Here is a 24,782-nt window from a genome sequence, read left to right as displayed (position 1 = left end):
AGGGAGACCGTGACCTCCATTTGCCAGATGATTGGGCCTGAGATCAGCTCCGACTGTGTGGGTGGATACCCCATGCCAGTGGCTCTGAAGGTCACAGTGGCCCTCAACTTCTATACCTCTAGTTCATTCCAAGGCTCAGTGGGGGACCTTTCTGGAGTCTCTCAATCAGCTGTCCACAGTTGTGTCAAGCTGGTGACAGAAGTTATTTTCAGGTGGATACTGACCTTTATTCTTTACCCTATGGACGAGGTCACCCAGACAGAGCGAGCCAGAGGCTTCAAGGCGATTGCTGGCTTCCCCCATATCCAGCGTGCAATAGACTGCACACATATGGCCACCAAGGGGCCAGCAGGTCAGCCGGGTGCCTTTGTCAACAGGAAGGGATTCCATTCCATGAACGTGCAGATAGTGTGTGACCATAGGACGCAGATTCTGCAAGTCTGTGCAAGGTACCCAGACTGCTCCCATGATGCTTACACCCTGAGACACTCCCAGGTGCCGAGGCTATTCAATGCTGGAAGGATGGCTGCTGGGTGACAAGAGCTATCCATTGAAGAGATGGCTCATGACGCCTCTCCGCCACCTAAGAACAGAGGCAGAGAAGCATTACAATACAAATCATGCCTCCACAGGAAAAATGGTAGAGAGGACCATAGGTCTTCTCAAGATGTGCTTCCTATGCCTGGAGCATTCAGGGGGAGTCCCCCAGAGCAAGTGTCACTAGTAGTGGCTACATGCTGCGTTCTCCACAATCTGGCAATGGCAAAGGGGGACCCACTGGAGGAAGAGGATCTTGACGCAGCTGCGCAAGCCACAGATAATGAATCCAGTAGTGAGTCTGAAGAGGAGCACAGTGAGGAGAACAATGAGGGCGTGAAGGCAGACTCCTGTAACCTCCAGGGAGGCAGAGACACCAGGGACACCTTGATCCAATGCTCTTTCAGCTAAACTGCCAAAGATCAGCTTCACCCGCATGCCAGGGCTGCTGACTCCATCCTGGATGTCTGAAAGGACCTTTTCATTTGAACACAAAGAACAACCATTGCTGCCTTGGAACTCGTGACCCCAACGTTTTGTCTTGCAACCCCATTAGGGGTTGCGACTTGCAGTTTGGGAAGCCCTGGTTTAAAACCTCCCAAAAGGCACAAGCAAATTGCCCTGTAAGGAAATTGGTCCCAACTCCGTTCAGGTGCAAACCATCTAGCCTGTACAGGTCCCATCTCCCCAGAATTGATCCAATGTCACAGGAATCTAAAGCCCTCCCTCCCGAACCATCTTTCCAGCTATGCATTTATCTGCTTTATTCTCCTATTTCTATACTCACCTACATGTGTCACTGGGTATAAGCCGGGGATTACTACCTTTGAGGTCCTGCTTGCTAAATAACTACCTAGCTCCCTAAATTCTGACTGCAGGACCACTTCCTTCTTTCTATGTATGTTATTGGTGCTGATGTGGACCACTGGATGTTTACCTCCTCCCTCAGAGTGTTATGCAGCCGCTCTGTGACATGCTTGACCCTGGTACTATGGAGGCAACATACTATCCTGGATTCATGTGGATGCAGAAATGCTTGCTTATTCCTCTAACTAACAAATTGCTCTTCCATTCTTCTTCCTGCCCCCTGTACAGCTGTGCTAGCCGTGGTGCCATGGACTTGGCTCTGTCTGCTCTTCTCAAATGAACCACCTTTTTCATCAGTACTCAGAACTGAATAATAGTTGAGAATGAGTTGCACTCAGGGATTCTCCTGCATCACCTGCCTGGTCCTTCTTGACTGCCTGGTGGTCACCTATTCCCTCTGTCCCTGCAGGGTATAAATGTGCTAAACATAAAGCTCTCCACTCCACAGATGTGCCACAATGATGCCAGTTGCTGATCAAACTCCAAAACCCAGAGCATGAGCTGCTGCAACTAACGACACCTCCTGCACATATGGTTATCCAGGACATAGCAGCATCTTGGAGTTCCCACATGGAACAGGATGTGCATTCCAGGGGTTCAGAACTGCCCTGCCATTCCTTTATCTCTTAGATAATAAAACATACTGCTTAAAAAAACTAAAGTCTCACCTGCTACTCACTTCTCTTCTGCTGATGCCAGTTAAATATAGGGAGGCTAACTGAAATGCTTTACTTACACCTTATTAGCCAAATAAAAAGATTTTTTAAATTTCCCAGTTCCTTAGACTAACTCCCTAACTTTGGAAAAAGAAAAACAAAACTATAATACTCACCAGCCAATCAACTCAGAGCTTTCCTGTGATGTTACTCTTTGATTCCCCTGCCACCTCACTTCAGTGATCCCAATCTGCTTCACAGTGATCCCAGTCTGCTTCCAGAGTGATCTGACCATGGGCCAGGGTTTCCCAGTTGGCGAGCTGGGGGTGGGGCTCACCAACACATAAAATATTGCGGGATGACATCAGGTGGAATTCCCGACATCACCCCGAATCATTTCAATTTTCAGGTCGTATCAGCTGTGCTCCCGCCAACCTGTCAATGGCCTATTGAGGCCATTTACAAAGTAATTAAAGTAATTAGTAGACCTTCCCGTCCAATCTTAACATTGGTGGGCAGGCCAGGAGTCCTGGTGGGCATTTGAAAAAGCATGAAGCCTCATACACAGGTGGGATGAGGTTTCATGTAGGTTATTAAAAGTTTAATTAAAGTGTATTTAAAAGTGATGGACATGTCCTAACTCATGTGACAATGTCACATGAAGGGACATGTCAGCAAATTTTTTTTCTGTTTTTAAGATTTGTTATTGTGGAAGCGATCTCCCTGAGGCAGCATTTAGCCTCAGGGAGATGAGTGCGCTCTTTCATGCGCACGTGCGAAAGAGCACACTCTCGGCTCAGGGAATTCCGCACCCCCCCACACACAGGGAATGCACAGTGCTTCCTTGCAGACGTCACATTAGGCGGGCCTTAACTGGCCCACCCACGTAAAATGGCAGCGCACCCCTGATCGGGGGCGCCGATCAGAGGTACTTCCGCTCCTGAACTTCCCCCCCAATGGGGGGAATGCTCTGCCCATGATAATGATATACAAGCGAATGTTCATAGGGGATATCATGTCTTCTACTAGGAAGTGCAGGCCAGGAGTAGGCATTGGCGGAGTGGATGGTGCAGCAGCAGGGCAGGACTGTTGGTATGGACAGAAAAGTCTGAAAATTGACCAGTGTTTTGAGAAGCAGCCAGAGATATGTGCAGGTGACTATCGGCAGAATAGCAAAACATAACACTTTTAAACGTACTTCCCAGCTGCAGAAATCTGTATTCAAAGATATCCGGACACTTCTGCAACAGGAAATCCAAACAGCTGGATCTACTGCAGCTTGATGTGGCTCAGTTGTTTTACCAAGTGCGGCAGCAGTGAAAACTCAGGAAATATAGACCTGCTTTACCACAGGTTCTCACCCTGCATATGGAAATAAGGCCAGTGGCAACTCAGCAAAGGGATTGCAGGAGGGTTCCAGAAATGCAAGGGAGCTCAGGGAAAACCTTTTTTAAGCAAGAAAAGCCTCCCACCTGAACTGTCTCACTAAAAAAAAGATTTCCTACACCAGAAATAATGAGGAAACTCATTCATTAGCGTACTCATTTTTCAAAGTCCCAATTTTTATGGCAGTTTATTTGCAAGTTCCACTTATATTATTGGAGTATTACAGGTTTATATATCTTTGTTAGTTCCAAAGATTCTGTTTATATACTTTTAACCTTTGCTCCTTTCTATAATTATCACATGTAAAATAATGTGTTTTACCATTTTACAACGTAATTGCCTAGATTTTGATCGATGTAGATATATGTGAAAATTTCCTTGCAGTCCCTGGAATACATGCCCAACTTGTTTTTGTATATTGATACCTAATTTGAGAATGGTATATTATATCTCACTTGCAAACGAGATTCATAAACATTCCTACTGCCAGTGCAAATTGGGGAAATGTCTATGTGGAAGATAGCTTCTGTAGATCAGCCTGCAGTGTTTTCTTTTTTCAAATATGTGCCCCATTCCACCATTCCATGTGCTAATATTAGACTTTCTTTCAAGTGAAGTCAGGAGATGATGACTGAATTGCGAATTTGTTTTTGGCGGGAGGGCGAGGTGGATCGACCATTAGATGCAAACAGGTAAAAGCAAAATACTGCAGATGCTGGAAATCTGAAACAAAAACAGGAAATGCTGGAAAAACTCAGCAGGGCTAACAGCATCTGTGGAAAGAAAAACAGAGTTAATGTTTCAAGTCCAAATGACTCTTCTTCAGAGCTAAAGAGAAGTAAAAATGTGATGAAATTTATACTGTTTAAATGGGGTGGAGCAGGTGAAGCTGGATAGAAGGCCAGCCATAGGTGGGGGCAAAGGAGGGATTGACAAAGATGTCATGAACAAAAGGACAAAGGGGTGTTAATGGTAGCGGTACTGGCTAAAGGAGGTGCTGATGATGGCATAAAGGTAAGAAAGCAGAATATGATAATAGCAGGACAAGGGTAAATACTCTGGAAAAAACAACTTGAAGAAGTGACAGATGGCCCTAGTGGGGATGGGATGGGGGGGAGGGGACAATGGTGGGAAAAAAGATAGAAAATAGGATAAAAGATAGGGATGAAACAATGAATAAAAATGAAAGTGAATAAAAATAAAACTAAGTGGATTAAAAAATAAAAATAAAAAAATAAAAATGAATATTAGAAAAAGGGGATAAAAACGCAGTGAGGATGGAGGACAGAGTTCATGGTCTGAATGCACCCTATGTTCAAGGATAGCAACATTGTAGATATTCTTCATCCTGTTCCAGCAAACATGTCTTTCAACTGCAGCCATGGTAGTTTTTTAAAATCTTGGTCCAATTTTAAAGCCGCAGTCCAAGAAAAATAAAAAATAGGTTCTTTATATTATTAATTAATAATATGGCGTTCTTCTCTTTTCTCTGAAGTTTCCAATAAAATAATCCTGGACTTCAATCCTGGATAGCATGCTTAGAGAGGTGGTCAGACCACAGCTAAGAAGTATACAGGCAGAGAGGGAATGGGTGACTGCCAGAGTATCTAAGAGAAACAGGCAGGTAGTGCAGGAATCCCCTGAGGTTATCTCACTCTCTAGCTGCTTTTCCATTTTGGACACTGGTGAGCGAGATGGTTCCTCAGAGGACTGTAGCAAGGGCCAAGTCCATGGCACCACTGGTGGCTCAACTGCACAGGAGGGGAGGAGAAAGAGTGGAACTGCTCTAGCATTCCATAGTTAGGGAAGCAGACAGGCATTTCTGCAGCCATAGACGTGACTGCAGGATGATATGTTGCCTCGCTGGTACCAGGGTTAATGATGTCACAGAACAGCTGCAGGTCTTTCTTTTGGGGGACGGTGAACAGCCAGAAGTCCACACTGGGACCAATGACATAGGTGGGAAAAGGGATGACGTCCTGAAAACAGATTTTTGGGAGTTGGGAAGGGAATTAAAAAGCAGAATCTCAAGAGCAATAATCTCAGGTTTACTCCCAGTGCCACGTGCTAGTGAGCATAAGAAAAGGAATACTGAACATAAAAAAAGGAAGATTGAGCAGTTCAACACATGGCTGGAGAAATGAGGGAGGGCTGTACAAGAAGGACGGGTTATACCTTAACAGGACTGGGTCTAGTTCTGTTGGGGAGGGCTTAAACTAGATTGGCAGGGGGTGGGAACCTATGGGGAACTTAAGAGTGGAGAGGAGAAAAACTGGCAGTGGAATGTAGTGAATTATCAATTCATAACGATGATATATCAGAGTAATATCATGGTAGATAGAATTCTCAGAGAGTTTGATAGAATTAGAGTGAGCAATAGTAAGTCATTAGAAGGGGTCAGAATAAGAGGGAAAGTAAAAATGCCTAAATCAGGGCTAAAGTACATGTATGTGAATGCACTGAGTATGGTTAATAAGACTGGTGAACCGCAGGCACAGGTTGACAAATGGAATTATGATATTATTGCTATAACAGAGACCTGGCTCAAAGAAGGGCAGGACTGGGTGTTAAATATTTCTGGGTACAGGGTGTTTAGGAGAGGCAGGAAAGGAAGAAAAGGCAGCGGAATGGCAATATTGATTAATGATGGCATTACAGCACTGGAGAGAGAGGATGTTCAAGAGGGGTCAAGGATGGAATCTCTGTGACTAGAAGTAAGAAATTTAAAAGGTGCAATAACATTGATCGGTGTAGAACATAGACCACCAACTAGTAGCAGGGATGTGGAGAAACAAATTTTCAAAGAAATTACAGAAAGGCGCAAGGAATATAGATTAAGCATAATGGGGGTCTTCAATTATCCAAATATAGACTGGGATAGGAATCATACAAAGGAACAAGAGGGGCGTGAGTTCCTGGAATGTGTTCAAGATCATTTTCTGCAGCAGTATGTTTCAGTCCAATGAGAGGACATGCACTTTTGGACCTGGTTCTGGGGAATGAGGTTACAGACTGTGTTCAAGAACAATTCTGCTGCTGCTGATGGCCCACTGCGCCTCGTGGATGCCCAATCTTGAGTTGCTAGATCGGTTCAAAATCTATCTCATTTTGCATAGTGGTAGTGCCACACGACATGATGGAGGGTATCCTTAATATGAAGACGGGACTTCATATCCACGATGACCATGTGGTGGTCACTCCTACCACTATTGTCATGGACAGCTGTGGCAGGCAGGTTGGTGAGGATGAGGTCAAGTATGTATTTCCCTCTTATTGTGACCACCTGCCACAAACCCAGTCTAGCAGCTATGTCCTTTAGCACTCGGCCAGCTCGGTCAGTAGTGGTGCTACCGAGTCACTCTTGGTGATGGACGTTGAAGTCCCCCACCCATAATACATTCTATGTCTTTGCTACCCTCAGTGCTTCCTCCAAGTGGTGTTCAACATGGAAGAGTACTTGATTTTTCAGCTGAGGTTTGGGGGGTGGTGCTGTACATTGTAATCAGCAGAAGGTTTCCTTGCCAATGTTTGACCTGATGCCATGAGACATCATGAGGTCTGGACTCAATGTTGAGGGCTCCCAGGGCACCTCCTTTCTGACTGCATACCACTGTGCCGCCAACCTTGCTGGGTCTGTCCTGTCGGTGGGATAGGACATACCCAGGGATGTTGATGGTAGTGTCTGGGACATGATTTGTAAGGCATGATTGCATAAGGATGACTATGTCAGGCTGTTGCTTGACTAGTCTATGAGACAGCTCTCCCAATTTTGGTACTAGTCCCCAGATGTGAGTAAGGAGGACTTTGCAGGGTCGACAGGGCTGGGTTTGCCATTGTCGTTTCCGGTGCCTAGGTTGATGCCGGGTGGTCCGTCCGGTTTCATTCCTTTTTATTGACTTTGTAGTGATTTGATACAACTGATTGGCTTGATGGGCCATTTCAGAGGGCATTTAAGAGTCAACCACATTGCTGTGGGTCTGGAGTCACATATAGGCCAGACCATGCAAGGAAAGCAGATTTCCTTCCCTAAAGGACATTAGTAAACCAAATAGATTTTTTTGACAATTGGCAATGGTTTCATTAGGCTTTTAATTCCAGATATGTATTGCTTTCAAATTCCCCCATGTGTCGTGGTGAGATTCAAACCCGGGTCCACAGAGCATTACCCTGGGTCTCTGGATTACCACTACCACCATGCCACTGCCTCACTCACATTAACAGGCCTCACTTTGGAACCTTTCAGAGAAACTGGAACGAGGGGAAGGTCAATGATGAGAAGAGGTAAGATCCTGCTGAAAAATCAGCTCCTATGTTGGCAAGGCCTTAAGGTAAATGAATGGTCGACTAGGATTTTCTTTTTAATCCATTTATGGGATGTGTGTGTTGCTGGCTACACCAGCATTTATTGCCCAACCCTAACTGCCCTTGAGAAGGTGGTGGTGAGCTGCCTTCTTGAACCATTGCAGTCCAGATGGTGTAGGTGCACTCATAGTGCTTTAGGAAGGAAGTTCCAGGATTTTGACCCAGTGAGATTGGAGGAACTGCGATATATTTCCAGGTCAGGGTGAGTGACCTGGAGGAGAACTTCCAGGCAGTGGTGTTACCATCTGTCTGCTGCCCTTGTACTTCTAGATGGTAGAGGTCGTGGGTTTGGAAGGTGCTGCCTAAGGAGCTTTGGTGAGTTTTTGCAGTGCGTCTTGTAGATGGTACACACTGCTGCTACTGTGCACGGTGGTAGAGGGAGTGAATATTTGTGGAAGGGCTGCCAATCAAGCAGGCTGCTTTGTCCTGGATGGTGTGAAGCTTCTTGAGTGGTGTGAAAGCTGCACTCATCCAGCCAAGTGGGGAGTATTCCATCACATTACTGACTTGTGTCTTGTAGATGGCGGATAGGCTTTGCAGAGTCAGGAGGTGAGTTACTCGCCACAGGATTCCTAGCCTCTGACCTGCTCTTGTAGTCTCAGTATTTATATGGCTAGTCCAGTTCAATCTCTGGTCAATGATAACCCCCAGGATATTGATAGTGGGGGATTCAGTGATGGTAATGCCATTGAATGTCAAGGGGCGATTGTTAGATTCTGTCTTGTTGGAGATGGTCCTTGCCTGGCACTTGTGTGGCGCAAATGTTACTTACCACTTGTCAGCCCAAGCCTGGATATTGTCCAGGTCTTGCTGGGTTTGGACATGGACTACTGGGTTTGGACTGCTTCATTATCTGAGGAGTCAAGAATGGTGCTGAACATTGTACAATCATCAGTGAACATCCCTACTTCTGACCTTATGGTGGAAGGAAGGTCGTTGATGAAGCAGCTGAAGATGGTTGGGCCTTAGACACTGCCCTGAGGAACTCCTGCAGTAATGCCCTGGAACTGAAATGATTGACCTCCAACAACCTTAACCAGCTCCAAAAAAGGGTCATACAGACTCGAAACATTAACTCTCTCTCTCCACAGATGTTGTCAAACCTGCTGAGTTTTTCCAGCATTTTCTGTTTTTATTTCAGATTTCCAGCATTTGCAATATTTTGCTATTACCACAAGCATCTTCCTTTTGCTAGGTATGACTCAATCATGACTCGAGGCTAGATGCTGGGCAGGATAGCTGAGAGCAGATAGAACATGGGACATGTTGGTGGACAATCTAAGGCTTGAGGTGAATGGATGAGCATTGTGTAGCAAGCTGTGTAGGAGTGGGAAGAATAGTGCAACAGTCAGACTAGTTGGAGGTGGCACCCAGATCCAAAGTCCGAATGGTCAGGTGAGCCATATCCAGCGTATGTGGCTGGTCCTTCTAGTGAAAGTTAAGAGGGTGGATTTGTTGAGCATAATGCCACTGGGGTTCATTGACCAAACATCCAACCTGCAAGTGCTGGGAGCATAGCCCATTATTTGAAAGGATGATGAAATTCACAGTATTGGTCCTGAATTTCTGTGGGGTTTTCCTGATTTTCGGTCCTTCCTCCTGAGGAGCAGCCAATCTCCCACCACATATAGGTTGCATATATGGGCAAAGTTACATTTTCTCAAAGAATCAAGATTATTGCTAATTTGCCATATTCCACTTGTTATGGCAAAGCCGATGATAAATGCTGAGCTGTTCAAATCCCAAAGGGAAACTAGAAACAACTGCCACAACTTGTTCTGTAATTTGTATAAATTTTGAGATGCGTGTCCTGAATTCAGTGGTAATAAGAACACCAAGTCTTATAGGCTTTTACAAAATTAGATTAAACATTTATTAAAAGAAAAAATGACTTTAAATACATACATAGACCTATAAATTACAACAATGATAATTTCTAAATCACTTATTCAATCTAACTCCCAGTTACACTTTCGTTAAGACAATAGTAAGACACATAGATTTTAAAAGTTCCAGGCAAAGGAACATGATACAAAAACAAAAATACCTGGAAAAATTCAGCAGGTCTGACAGCATCTGTGGAGAGGGATACAGTTAACGTTTCGAGTCCGAATGACTCTTCATCTAGATTTTCAGCATCCGCAGTATCTTGCTTTTATCTAAAGGAACATGATACCCTGAACTAGTCGACTTCCAAGTGAGTTTTCTTAACTTCAGTCCTTTGAAGACAGTAGTGTGACGCATAGACGCTGAAGGCTTTGCACACATTTGTAAGATCTTAAAAATGCCTTCCCTTACACATAGCCCTTGCTTCTTCTTTACACGTATCTTTCTCTTTGAATGCAAATACCCATTGTTTCACTATGTTTTTGGACTTTATTTCCCTGATAATAAAACCCTCTCATAGCACTGTTTTACCAGTAATCTTTGGGAAAAATAAACACACCATTTCTAAACTTCACCTGGCTAGGTGACACATTTCACCCCTCCTTTGAAAACAATTTAGTCTGGTCTATTTCAAAATGCAAATGTTCCCTTGACTCCTGTGTTTCCCCATGTTTACCTAATTAACATTTCAAACCTAACCTCTCTTCTTAGATCAAAGCACCCAGACTAGCTGCCTCTAATTTAGTTAAATTTCACACACACACAGACACATGTAGACACAGACACATCCCACTATTACTCTATTTTACAATAAATTCTAATAATATTATGAGAATTATTATATCTTCTTGACACACTTCAAAAATTTATTCCTGCTATCTTTATCCTTCAGTCATTTTTGATCATATCTTTGCAAAAATGTACCAATACATAGAGCAGTTAACCAGTGTTAGTGTTCATCTTTTGATTTTCTCTGTTACCTGTCCTTCCCATTGTCAAGTCCATAAACAGCAACATTCCAAAATAAAATTTGTGAATGATTGAATCAATTTATTGTACTTTCAAAATTCCAATCCACATTTAAGGTAAAGGAGAGATGGGGGGGGGACGGGGGCTGGTGGTGGGGTGGGTGGGGACGCGAAAATGAGTGCATTTTCTCCTTAAATTACTACAAGTTTAGTTCCTATTTTGCAAGTTTCTTGTGTGTCAAGAAGCATGTTATTATGAGGTTGAATTCATCATTAATCAGGGTAATGTGAAAACAATGTAGCTTAGCAATGATGTCTACATGCAACATGTAAATAGTACACTCCTTTGTATTCATATCACCATGTATCTCCAAACATAACTCCAAAACGTTATTCACAAATAAAATATTTATGATCTTTTCCCAGTGCAGTGTAACAGCATAATTAAAATCCAAATACCTTACTTTCAAAAGGCCTTATTTTTCATTATATAAGAGAACAATGTAGACAGGATTGCACAGTGTTCTTTGTTTGAAAACAGGGCTGTGAGGTTCAGGATGATTGACTAACAAGAGTTCTGGTTAATTCCTATCTGGAACCTGAAACAATCCATACCACAGAAATTAGTGGCATGGAATCTCCATCCTTTTTTGAGGGTGGTAATCCAGAATAGAGGAAATGAGGTACAAGGAGTTAGGGCAGAATGTAATACTTCCTCTCTCAAGTATTTGGGTTCTTATCTTTATCGCTCCCTCTGTTCTGTTTCTTTTTAAATGTTGCTCCTGATCATGCAGTCATGTGGTTCTCTATGTTCAGTATAAAATAGCCAAAATTATGTATTAAACATTGTGACATCTTTATCATTGAAAGGCCTTTTACAATACTATCTATAGCAGGATTTCTCAACTTTTTATGGTTTGAGGTTCTCCTCCAGTGTTATAAAAATTCTAGAGATAATATAAGTAATTTTTCCTGTACAAAAATAAGTTACACAATTAAGCATACATATTTATTTTTACCTTTCTTACAGATGCTGAGCTACACTTCTGACATGACATGGAGGTCCTTCGGCGAGCAGATGCACATGACATGGTTAATCATCCTGGCTCGGCATTTTGCTTTTATTGATGACATTCTTGAAAATCCAACTCTGCATAAGCAGGATGTACTGAATTGGACCAACACTTTCAGTGCTGCAGAGGCAGCAGTGCTGAATTCACTGCAACATCCATGCCAAAATGTCTCCAGTGGCATTTCACTGAACTTGTTCCTGAGGGAACTGGCTGGTAAAATGTCGCTGAGCTCTTCTATATCATTGATGGGACAGAGGGTGGCAGTTTAGCTTCAAGATTGTCACTAAAGGGGTTTGTAGCCCACAGGTCTTTGAATAAGTATTACATTTATTGCAGAGACCAGAAAGAGGCACTTTGACTTGACTATGTCAAAATCAACATTTTTTTCTTGAATGAATGTAAGTGCTCCAGTGGCAAGGATTTTCCAGACTTGCAGTTACCTTTTGAAGAAGATTCTTCTCCCAATCTCCCCACCCCACGACCAACCTACCCACCCACCACCCCCTGACAATATGTAAAAAATGGTGGCTTTTATTTTTGGCACATTACAGGAATGCTTTCCAGTCATTGCTCCAGCCACATCATTCCAGATGCCAGTGCAATTTGTCCAGCTGATTTCTGCTAAAATTATGAAATTATCAAACGTTTCGGAAACATGGGATTAGATTTTCACCATGACAGAGAGGCCACGAATGATCGAAAATTCTAAATCCAGCCCCCAGGCACTGCATGTTCCATTTTTGCATGGGCAGGAGTTGAGTCAGACCTGGGTTCACACGTGGGGTTTACAGAGGCAGCTGTCCATTTAAATCGCCAGCTTCCTCCACTGAAGTGGGATTTTGGGAGGCCAAGAATGTGAAACCCGCAGTGTGCAAATTATACTTGATAAGAGGATGTCTGAACTTGGTGGGTTCATCTGGATAGCCCTTTGGAGAAGTAAGGTACCCCTTTGGATATGGTCTCAGGACACCTTTGGGAGAGGTAAGGCACCTTTTGGGATTGTTAAAAGTGAACATGATTATGCGCTTTTTACTCACAAGCCCATTTGTACTGTCACGCTGTCAAAGAACTATCAAGCTGCCAAAGAACTTTCTGAGAACTGTCTCACTGCCAAGGAACTGTCAAAGCTGTCAAGGAACTGTCAAAGGATACTAGCTGATTGGCATGGACGGGGTAAGGGCAAAAGGTTGTAGATGGGGGTATGGGTCAGCATGGGGTAATAAAGGGACATGGGGGTTTTGAGGCATGGGGGCATGAGGAGCCATGGGTGGTCAGAGTGCCATGGGTTGGCATAGGGGAAATGAGGGGCTGTTTGGATTGTGGGGGCATGAGGTGGCATGGGTTAGCATGGATGGGGTATGGGAGTGTTTGGGGAAGGTGAGGGTGCTGAGGGCTGGAGGGCTGTTTTTTTGTTTAATTCTTTTATTTATTTATTCCAATAAAGTGCCAGTGCACAGAGGCAGACCTTCAGCCCAACCTGCCTCTCCACTTGTTCCAGGAGCAGCGGGCCCAAATCCAGCCTGTCCCCCCAGAATGAAAATCTGACCTGCAGGCAGCCATTTTTAAAGGTCTGGTTCACAGAGCCGGGAAACCTCCCATCTCTGCGCACCCGATCCGTGAACGAAAATCTGAGCCATGGTTTGAATTTGTTGTTGTTCTGAACTTTTTGTCAAACAAAAAGTCTCCTTTTAATTCCTTATTCCATACATGACAAACCGGTGAGAAACTGGGACATTTTATAAAAGTCTGTGGATTCATCAAGTTATGTAGCCATGTCATTGTATAACTGAAGAGAAATGAATGCAAAACTATGTTTTCTGACATTATCAATCTATCGTTTGACAGGTTCATTATGATATTGGTCTTTGTTCCAGTTCCTTTGCTTTCTGCTCTCCAAGGATTTCCCTGATGATTAAAATGGCACTCTGCATTATCAACTACCGCCTTAGTCAGCAAGCTTACACAATTTTGTTTTGCTTTAGCAGGTTTCTGCGCTGCTAAGTAGAATGAGACTACAAGCTTTTTATTAGCAGTCATTAGTGGATTTCATTATTGTTTAGTACTGACTAGTTTCTTTGCATTCACACAAAAATGAATATGTTTGTCCTTGCAAATTTCATGATTAGTAATTAAATATCCCAGCAATTTGGAGAGTTTTAAAGAGTCACCAGGCAGTACTTGTACACAAATTACACAATGTGATTGAGCAATAACTCTACTTCCATGACAAATAAAACCTAAATTCAAGTAGTTATCTTTTTGTTTCCATAATTTTGCAGAGTTAATGGAGGCTTTATGTTTTTTTTAACTTTCATTTCTATTTCTCAATGTTCTTCTACTCTCACTCTTGAACTGATGACATAGTTTGTGTATTATGCATTATGGGTTAAGCTGAAAGTCATATTAAAAATTTCGATACTAAACCCCAACCACAGGTAGGTTATGGTTTTGCCACAGGTTGAGACTGGAAAGTCTCTTTGTTTCCATTCCTTTTTCTCCCCTCCAAAGCTGCATGGTGTGTGCACTCTCTACATTAATTGGTGTCCACTTCCGGTCCCAAACACCAGTTTAATCAGGGAAAATAATAATCATTTTTCAAACGTATGAGTAGATCCCAATCAACACAGGACAAGGCCCTTTGAGGGGAACAAAAAGGGTTGAAAGGAAGTCTTGTGCTCCGTTGGCCTATAAACACAGGACTAACTCATAGATCTTCCAACCCCCAACTCAGGCTTTAATCTTCTGGGAGTAAAGTTTTAACTCCCACTGTTTGATAGCGAAAAGCAGTGACAGGATTATGAACATGGTAGTGAATAGAACGGGATGAAAAAAAAATCTTACTGACACAAATACTGCTGTAGAAATCAGTGATGTGTCTAAGGCAAATGGTGTCCAACAGCAATAATTTGAATTAATTGCAGATGCGTAGTCTTTGTATTGTTGGGACCATTGCACTCGCACCAACATACAGGGGAGATTACTGATAGGATAAGCTAACTGGTGGACACCTGAAACCTTCTCACGGACCCCGAGAGGGCTGTAGACCTCTGGTTGAGAACCCCCACAATCTATAGGATTAACTGTACTGCTGATACTCATGAGTTTTCAATGAATCACATATCTCTAGGTTTGCTAACTCCACTTGGAGGCATTCCTTGAGGTTTGATCATGTGACATTCTGATAGCATGATATCTAACCATTTGATGATGCCTGATCATGCAACATTCAATCACATGACATCTACAAATGTTATTGCATTAACCTTGTGAAGATTGGGTCCCCGTAGTTAAGCATTTTTGCTCCTCATTTCGCACCAGCAGCTATTGTGCAGCACGTTCTAAGGAGGCCTCTGGTGAGCAGGTGAAACTGAAAGACCCTCCCAATTCCAGAGACCCCGCATTTTACAATACAACCCCTCAACTGCTGAGATTCCTTAATTGACAACACCATGATTCCCAAGCCCTCCCGATTCCTGTCTCTCTGGCCCCTTGTCAACAATGCTTCACATGGTCGTGGCTCCCTATGAGTGATGTCATCAAGCCTGAGGCCTATCGAACACCAGCCAGTGACATCTCGATGGGAGGTCTGGGGCAGAGGCTTGATATCTCGGAGAGGGGTTTGGGGCAGGCACTTGATATCTCTGATGGGGGTCTGGGGCAGGGGTTTGATATTTCGGAGAGGGGTCTGGGACTGGGACTTGGGGGTGCTCTGCAATGAGAAATTTTCATTGCTATACCTGCCGGGCTGCTGTGGCAGCACTTGGGGAAGGGACTGTTGGTTCTGTGAAACTTGCATATCCCACATACCAAGCGTAGCATACAATAGATGTAGGTAAACATTGAGTCCGTTTTGAGCACAGACAGATCCTGAAAATGGCAACAGGATAAGTAAAAACTGTGTCTGTTTTTGGTAACATTGTTTAAAAAAGGAATATTGATTAGGACACCAGGAGGACATCATGCTCTTCTTTCAAATCATGGTATGGGGTCTTTGACAATCGAAACAGACAGACAGGTCCACAGTGTATTATCTTCTCCAAAGGACGTCATCTTCTTTATTGTGCTTAATTCAATGGTGTCAGCCTAGCTTATGTATTCAAACACTGAAACCAGGCTTGAATCAACATGTCAAAACAAAAACAGAATTACCTGGAAAAAATCAGCAGGTCTGGCAGCATCGGCGGAGAAGAAAAGAGTTGACGTTTTGAGTCCTTAAACACTGAGTCTTCTCCGCCGATGCTGCCAGACCTGCTGAGTTTTTCCAGGTAATTCTGTTTTTGTTTTGGATTTCCAGCATCCGGAGTTTTTTTTTATTTTTGAATCAACATGTCTCTGAGTCATGGCATGAGTGTTCTAACTGAGCAAACCTGACCTTAGTGATTTCAACTTGTAGCTATTGCTTTAATTGCTAATTGTAAGTGTTAGATTGATTCATATACTGATAGGACACTCCAGTACCTGAGCACGTAATCCATGTCAGCCATCAGACTCAGACATGGATGTGGACTACTAGTGAATGATGTAAAGGAGTTGGCCTTATGTTCTTGCGCATGAGCAGCTTTGGTGTGCCTGAACAGCACCAGCTCTGCCTGTGGCCCATTGGCCTCAGTAAATAGACAATTAAAATAAAAGTTTATGAATATTAATTTCTGTCACATATAACGCAATCTAAAACAATCCAACTTTATTGAGTCTAATAAGAAGGTGCTACCTTGAGTCTGCTCAAGGTTAGATGCAGATTATGTGTTCAGTATTTTGTACTTCAGCAAATGTTTGTGAAGAAAGGACAGCTATTGCAGTGTATAAGTCCTTAAAATGTTACTCATTAATAAAATTAAAAGAAGATTTTGTAATTCAGACAATATTCAAAATGACTTTTGTTCTACAAAGTGACAATGTTATTGCTAAAAGAGCGAAAACTGGTGGACTGCTTTCATTGTTGTATTCAGCCAGCCTGAGACTTCCAGAAACATTCATTATTTTGCATTATTTGGAAAGACAACACCCAGTGGCTCAGCTGCTCAATTCGGAGCTTGCGGACCCCAGTGAGTGTAACAGTGAAGTTGGGGTGGACAGTGTTCTTGGGCTGGGGAAATTGGGTAGAGTTTCTACCTTGAACATAATTGATGATCTGGGTGCAAATTGTACCCAAAATTCCCCTGTTTTGAGGGGAACCAATAAATGCAGTGCATTTGGGTTTTGAAAAGGCATTTGATAAAGTGCCATATAAAAGGTTACTACTCGGGATAAGAGCGTATGGTGTTGGAGGTGATATATTAGCATGGCTGGAGGACTGGCTAACTCTCAGGAAACAGAGAGTCAGGATAAATTGGTCATTTTCAGATTGGCAAACTGTAACTAGTGGAGTGCCACAGGGATCACTGCTGAGGCCTCAATTATTTACAATTTAAGGGACCGACTGTATTGTAGCTAAATTTGCTGATGATACAAAGATAGGCAGGAAAGCAAGTTGTGAGAAGGATACAAAGGGAGGAATCATCCCAGATTTGCACCAAGTGCAGTAGTGGACATTTTATCCTCCAGCCACAATAGTGGTTTTTCACGCCATATCATCCCATACCCGCCGCATTAATTATGCATTCCCGGGAAACACGTCATTTCCATGGCGGGCAGGCTTTCATTCGCCTGCCACGCCATCACCTCAGTGCTTCATCACACCAGGCACCATAGTTAAAGTTCAGCCGTGTGCACACCTCTCAATGCTTCCAGCCCACAACTACTGCATGGAAGACAGGATGGCCTTGAAAGGCAAAAAGACTGCAGTCCCCAGGTTAAGTGATGCATCCCTCGCGTGATTTTTGAATGCTGTGGAGGCCCAGGCTCTATCCACAGGATGGGCAGCTGCATCACCAATCCAGCATGGCAGCAGTGGCAGTGGTGGTCAACACCAATGCCCTGCAAAAGAGGACAGCCACCCAGTGCCACTACAGGATGAATGGTCTCATTTGTTCTGCCAGGGTAACTCACTCTTCTCATCATTCTGAACTCACACACTCACAAACCCATCAAACTTCCACAGGGATCTCACGCCTCAAGGGACAACATCACTAATTCTCACACACGCCCTCACATCTCCATCGGGCTTGTATCATCTGGAGCTCACATCCTCATCCCGTCAATGGCTCTGGTCACCACACAAACACCCCACGCAGTGCCATGTGTCCTGCTCCATCTGTTTTCATGCAGGAGAAGCTAGCTCACATCAGCAGGGAGAGGTCCCAGAGCAGGGGAGGGGTGGCCCACATTAGGCCCCTCACTCACTTTGAGGACCGTACCATCGCGCTGACTGGTGAGAACATGGGCTGTGCCTGTGGTGATGGTGAGGTCAGAGGTGAACACCCACCTGAGGATCCTGCACCACGTCATCCCTCTCTCAGCACAACTGTGAGTGCTCTCTCTCCTGCTTTTGACTCTGCTGTCATGCGCTAATGATCTCTACTTCGGTTCACAGGGAGCTCTGCCAAGTGACCGACACCCTCAGTCAGCCAGTCCCTCAACTCCATCCAGGTCCTCAACTCCAGGCAAGAGGACACCTCCTCCGTTAAAGAGATGGAAATAAACAACCTGGACGACCCATCACAATGTTTACCCACACATTCTGCCAGCGCAGAAACACAGACCTTGGTGGGACCTAGAACTAGAGCAGGCTCAGATGCACAATCTGATGGTCACTGCATGGACACTGCATGTCCATAGCAGCAGGATGCAGGTTCAGCTGAGCTCCCCGGCACTCAAAGGACTGATGGGGGAGAGGCATTTGTGAGGTCTGAGTCAGATGACGAGCCTCTGGATTCAGCCTTCCAACTCATCCTGGGGAGTCATCAGAAGGTGAGTGGAAATCACACAGAGCTATTGGAAGACCTCAGCAGAGTGTCACGTGAGTCGGAGGAGTGCATCCGCCTGCTCTCTGATGAAGTGGTGCCCATATGTGCGTGTATGGGGGTCTCATGGGGAGGATGGCAGATGCCATAGAGACCCTGGCCCAGCAGAACATGGAGATGTGTGCAGACCTGCACACCTTCACGGGAGCCATGGGTGAGTTCCTGTAGTGGCAACGCGAGAGGAAAACAGGCACCTCAACGTCCCTCCACGTGCTCCTTCCCTCAATGAGTCAGGCTGGGGCCCTCGGGCACCTGAAGGGACGAGAAGCTGGACACCCCTGGGTCATCCACTCAGGAATCTCAGAGGCTGTCCACTCCCTGTAATGTCCCTTTGCCTGTGAGCCCCTCAACCTCATCCTCTGTCACTGCAGAGGGAGCAGCCAACCCATGAGTTGGTTCTGGAGGAAGATGTGTGTGCATGTGTGAGTGTGTGTATGTGTACGCCTTATGAAGCCTGCTGCAAGCATTCTCCACATCCGGATCCCTTCCCCCATCCGGACCCCTTCCCCACCGTTTAGTCCTTCCACCTCTCCCCAGACTCCCCTGCCGCTTAGTCCCTGCCCATTCCTTACTCCCTTAGACATCCTTACTTCTTCTGCTAACCTTTTTCCTTCCCTCCTCCCAACTCCTTACCTCTTCCTCCAGCCTCACTTCTCCAGACTACTCCTTCCCCATTCCTGACTCCCTCAGAGACCCTCACTCCTTCCTCCACCCTTACTTCTTCCTCCATTCTTACTCCGTCCACTCTCCACACTCCTTCCACCCCCCGGACTCTGATGGGCTCCAGCATCTTCTGCTCCTCAGGTGTCCGTGATGTGAGCGAGGCCCTGGCGGTAAGTCCTGACTTCTGCACGTCATATTTGGCAAGACATGTTCTGCACCAGTGTGTATGCCTGCCGACATGGGTAGACTATCCAGCATGGGGGTGGTGGGGGGATGGGGGGGTGCGATTCCGGCGGGCTGACTTTATAAGGGTAAGCTAATGTATTGTAATGAGATTCCTGATGTCCAATGGTGGGGAATGCAGCCCGCCATTGACAGGCTAAGTGGACAATTGTAAACTGGTTTCACAATGTCATGAAACCGATTTTTTGCCTTCTCGCCATATTGTCCGCTCACAGCGCCGAATACGCCCGATGCCAGTGGGCACAGACGATTCTGCCCAAAGAGTCTGCAAATTAATATTGGCAGGTTAAGAGAGTGGGCAGAATAGTATTTAAATGGAGAGAGACTGCAGAATGCTGCGGTACAGCGGGATCGGGGTGTCTTTGTGTCCAGTACTGTTGCTGATAATTTATGGGGTACAACTCGTTTGCAATAAACCCTCACTTGTGAGTTATCTAATAAATCATTTGGTTCGTACTACTTAACATCAGGCAAGACTGAAAACTTCAGATGGTAAATTCAAAAAATGTATTGACAATTAAAAGCTAGAAGGTAACAAGTTAAAAGGATAGAAGACAAATTTTCAATTAATAGTAAAAGGAAACAGCTTAACTTAACAACTGAACAAACTTCTCACAGTTTCCTCATTAATCAAGCCGAAGGCATGGAGTGATGATAACCCTCTGATCCGTAGGGACACAGTACATGGAGTGATGATAACCCTCTGATCCGTGGGGACACTCCGTACATGAAGTGATGATAACCCTCTGATCCGTAGAGACACTCAGTACATGGAGTGATGATAACCCTCTGATCCGTAGGGACACTCAGTACATGGATAACATGCTAACAAAATGGCTTCTCAAAACCTTCATTTTATACCCTCAACTCATAGTTTCTTATCTCAAGTCCGCATGACCTTTCTTCTTCTCTGAAGAAGAGTCGCACAGATTTGAAACCTTTTCTCTGTGTCTCTCTCCACAGATGCTGTCAGACCTGCTGAGCTTTTCCAGCGTTTTCTGTTTTTATTTCAGATTTCCAGCATCCAGTTTTTTGCTTTTTTCTTTTCTTGAATTAGTCTAACTGTCAAACAATAATTGGTTAACTTAACTGTCTACTAATTTATAATTGGTTCTTAACACACATGAGCATTTTCCCATACAATAATACAATGGGTATGTTTCCGTATCTGATTTTTGTATAATGCCTTATTCTTAATGTAATTTCCCAAGGTCATGAAGGCTTTGACTTTAGCACTTCTTATCTTTCTGGACTGGCTTGAGCACTATCATTTTATAATATACTCTCATAGTATTCAATTAGTACACTTAGAATTAAAATCATGAGTTAAATTATGTGTTATTATAAAACATAAAATATTACAGACTTGGGGAAGAACTTTCCCCCCGTTGGGGGGATTGTGTTGGGGCGGGCGCAAACCCGATCAGCACCCCCAATTAAGGCCCACCCAGCATGACACTGTCACATGAGCTGGGACATGTCAAAGAATTATTTTTAAAATTTTTATTGAATTTTAAAACACTTCATGAAACCTCATCCTGCCCATGGATGAAGTTTCATGAAAAATGTGAAGGCTGCCTGGGCCTTCAGGTTGGAAGGGCAGCTCAGTTAATTGCTTAACTTAGTTTTTAACAGGCTTTAATAGGCCTTTGACAGTTCGGCGGGCGTGCAGCCAATTTGGCTGTGCGCCCGTCGAACTGGAAATCTAAATGACGCACGGTGACATCGAGACGCCCACCCAACGTCACTGCGCGTCATTTTACGTGCAGTCGAGCGGGCCCTGCCTCCACTCACCAACCGGAGAATTCAGCCCTTGGTGTTACAGGTTATATTACCAACCTTTACCAATACATTTATTGATTAATTACTTATCCTTCAACTGTCTCACAACTGAGGCTCACCACTTCGTTCAATTCCTGGCTGGTTTCCAATCATGCAGGAACTGGTTAGTTTTAAAACGTGTCCTGGATTAGTTCAAATGGTTTCTGACCATAGCTTACTATATTAAATAATGTATCAAATCAGACTACAAAATGATCGTCACACTAAAATTATTGATTTTAAAACTGCTAACAACATGAATCATAAAATGTTAGCAGGTACAGCAGATAATTAGGAAGGCAAATGGAGTGTTGACCTTCATGGCAAGGGAGGATGGAGTAGGGAAGTTTTGCTACAATTATAAAGGGTATTGGTGAGATTGCAGCTGGACCACTGTATGCAGTTTTTGTCACCTTACTTAAGGAAGGCTATACTTGCATTGATAGCAGTTCAGAGAAGGTTCATTAGGCTGATTCCTGGAATGAAGGGGTTGTCTTATGAGGAAAGGTTGATTAGGTTGGGCCTGTACTCATTGAAGTTTAGAAGAATGAGAGGTGATCTCATTGAAATGCTAAAGATTTGGAGAGGTTTTGACCGAGTAAATTCTGAGAGGATGTTTCCCCTCGTGAGGGAATCTAGAACTAGGGGGCGCAGTTTCGAAATAAGGGAACTCACATTTACATTGGAGGTGAGGAGGAGTTTCTTTTCTCAGAGGGTTGTTAATGTTTGGAATTTTTTTCCCCCAGTGAGCAATGGAGGCTGGGTCATTGAATATATTCAAGGCTTGAGTTAAACAGATTTTTGATTGACAAGGGAGTCAAGGGTTTTGAGGGACAGGGAGGAAAGTGGAGTCAAAGCTACATTAGATCAGCCATGATCTTATTGACTGGCAGAGGAGGCTTCAGGGCTGAATGACCGCTCCTATTCCTGCACTTATTTCTTATGTTCTCATAAGTTTTCTTTCCCCTCGAGTTTCCACCTTCAACTATAATTTCCCTTTGCCTCTTTCTTCTCTCTGCCCTTTCTTCTCCTCCTCTCACATATCTCTTTATCCTCTACTCTTCGCCCCTTCTACCAGTCTGCATCTCTCCCCTCTCTTCTCTCTCCTCTCATCTCTCCTCCACCCCCCCCTTCTCCTTCCTCTCTCTCCCTCTCTCCCATCCCCCTCAATGACCCTGTCCCCTCTCTCCTCTTGGTCCTCACTGCCTGTTTCCCCTCTCCTCCTCCCCTCCTTCTTCCCACCCCTCTGTTTTCCTGTCTCCCCTTCTCCTCTCCTCTCCCCATTATCCCCATTCCCTCTCTCTCACCTCATCCTCTCTGCAGCTCCCTTTCTTTCCCTATATTCTCTGCCCCTCACTCCACTTCCCATCACCTCTCTACCCTCCTCTTCTCAGCCCCTCTCTCCCCTCCCCCCACCTCATCCCATCCCACAGTTAGACAGCCTGTCAATATTTAGTGTAAAAGCGCACACATAAATTATGGCAATTTGTGTTCCCATGGAAACATGTTTCACCAAGAATTTGTGAAGTTCAGCAGAAAAGTGGAGATGGAAAAGAAGTGTGAAGAGAAGGAACAGAAAGATTTGCTGGTGAGTTTATTGACAAGTTTGCAAACTTGATTGCCCTGCACAGTCACAATAAGGCACACTTGAAAAGAAACATTACAATTTTAAATGGAAGTTTTGTACAGTACCTGGTATCTGCTGATTTTTAGCATTGTAGCACTTAATCTCTGGTTTCTGCAAGGCCTTCCCAGCTGACTATGGTTACAGCTGAGGCTGCCACCCACACTAACTTTCCATTACATAACTGGACCGGACATTGCTAGAGATCATGTGATATTTATTTGTTTCAATTCTCTCGCGTCCCAGAGACTGTACCATCAACTCTTCAGTAAAAACATTGCTAAATTAGAATCTATGCATTTTAAGACATTACCGTTCATGGGAGAGTACTCCTTTTGGCTTATATTTCTTCCAAAAATTATTTATAGTAAATATATAACTAAGTATAGAGCACACTTCCTTAACATATTATGGCTTAGGCTCCTGTAATGGTTGCTGTGGTTTCTAAAGATGCTGAACTCAAACTCCTTGGGCCCGATGCTATACTGAGGGCAGAAATCCTCACTCAATAGAGTCCATGAGAATGAAAATTCAAGCAGGAAGTTGAAATGGTCAATATTTTATGCATTTCAACTTGCTTTGAGCACAAAACGTTTGCCACAATCTGCTGTGAAAAAGCAGAAGTGGGAGTTAGTGCTCTCTAAACAACTGGTTCCTCATTTTGATCAGAAGCATTAATTGAAAGTGAGGTATTTTCCCACAGAAAGAAATGATCTATCTCAGGTCCACACAGAGGCCTGAGAACAAGTAGTCCATCAGCCCTCTTGACTGAGGAATTGTGCACATAAGAAATCTAAAACTGGCAGAAATGTTGCTGATAAAAGTGGAAAATAGAATTTAAAATTAATATAACAGTCTCTGTAACAATGTGGATACACAACCACAGCTGTGCAAACAGTGAATTGTTGATTTCAACTCTGTCAGTACAGGAGGATTCTGAGCTGAAGTCAAACGTTCCTCCATAAGCATTAAACAGTCAGGCACCCCTAGGCTGTTTCAGCACAACTTCCAGCCAACTGTGCAGCACTAATGACAGAGATTGACTGGGAGCAAGTCCTCAGTCTGCCCTTCCAGCTGGCCAGGCAGTGCAATGATGAAGAATAAAAATGGGTTCAACATCTGGCGACTGCAAACAGAAATGCCAGAGTGCAGCATGTTTAAAGTAAAAATGTACGTACAATAATCATCAAGGCCCATTCTTAACCAAGATACATTTATGGCTATTTTGATAATTGACTTTGATTTTGTTTTTCATATAATGTGCCTCCTTAGGTTTTTTCTGAGTTTGATGAATTTATTTAATTGTAGCATCTTTTGTAATAATCATAATTTTTATGTTTATTGTTGCTTTCAGTTTGGTTATACAATGACTTTGTATAATATAAATTTGATTTTATTTATAGATATACAGATTAATAAACAATAGAATATAGGAAGGATGTAATTGCACTAGCGAGAGTGCAGAGAGAATGTTGCCTGGGCTGGAGAGTTTTAGTTATGAGGAGAGATTGGATAGACTGGGGTTATTTTCCCTGGAGCAAATGAGATTGAGGGGGAACATGATTGAGGTGTATAAAATTATGAGGGGCATAGATAGGGTAGACAGAAAGGAACTTTTCCCTTTGGTGGAGGGATCAATAACCGGGGGCATAGATTTAAGGTAAGGGGCAGAAGGTTTAGAAGGGATGTGAGGAAGAATTTTTTTCACCCAGAGGGTGGTGGGAATCTGGAACTCACTACCTGAAAGGGTGGTAGAGGAAAAAACCCTCATAACATTTAAGAATCTTTGGATG

At 43.8% G+C, this 24,782-nt stretch overlaps 1 long non-coding RNA gene across 2 annotated transcripts in view; it reads right to left on the bottom strand.

The window, feature by feature from the left end:
- The window catches only part of LOC121282744, a 91,327-nt gene extending 68,189 nt beyond the window's left edge, over positions 1-23,138 (bottom strand). For both annotated transcript variants that reach the window (XR_005944133.1, XR_005944135.1), the window contains exon 1: positions 23,058-23,138. This is a non-coding gene — a long non-coding RNA (uncharacterized LOC121282744). The remainder of the gene's footprint in view (positions 1-23,057) is intronic.
- Positions 23,139-24,782: the final 1,644 nt, after the last annotated feature.

The sequence above is a fragment of the Carcharodon carcharias genome, chromosome 1 (genome assembly GCF_017639515.1).
Source record: "Carcharodon carcharias isolate sCarCar2 chromosome 1, sCarCar2.pri, whole genome shotgun sequence".
Taxonomy (NCBI): Eukaryota; Metazoa; Chordata; class Chondrichthyes; order Lamniformes; family Lamnidae; genus Carcharodon; species Carcharodon carcharias.
This window is presented reverse-complemented; position numbering and strand designations above follow the sequence as displayed.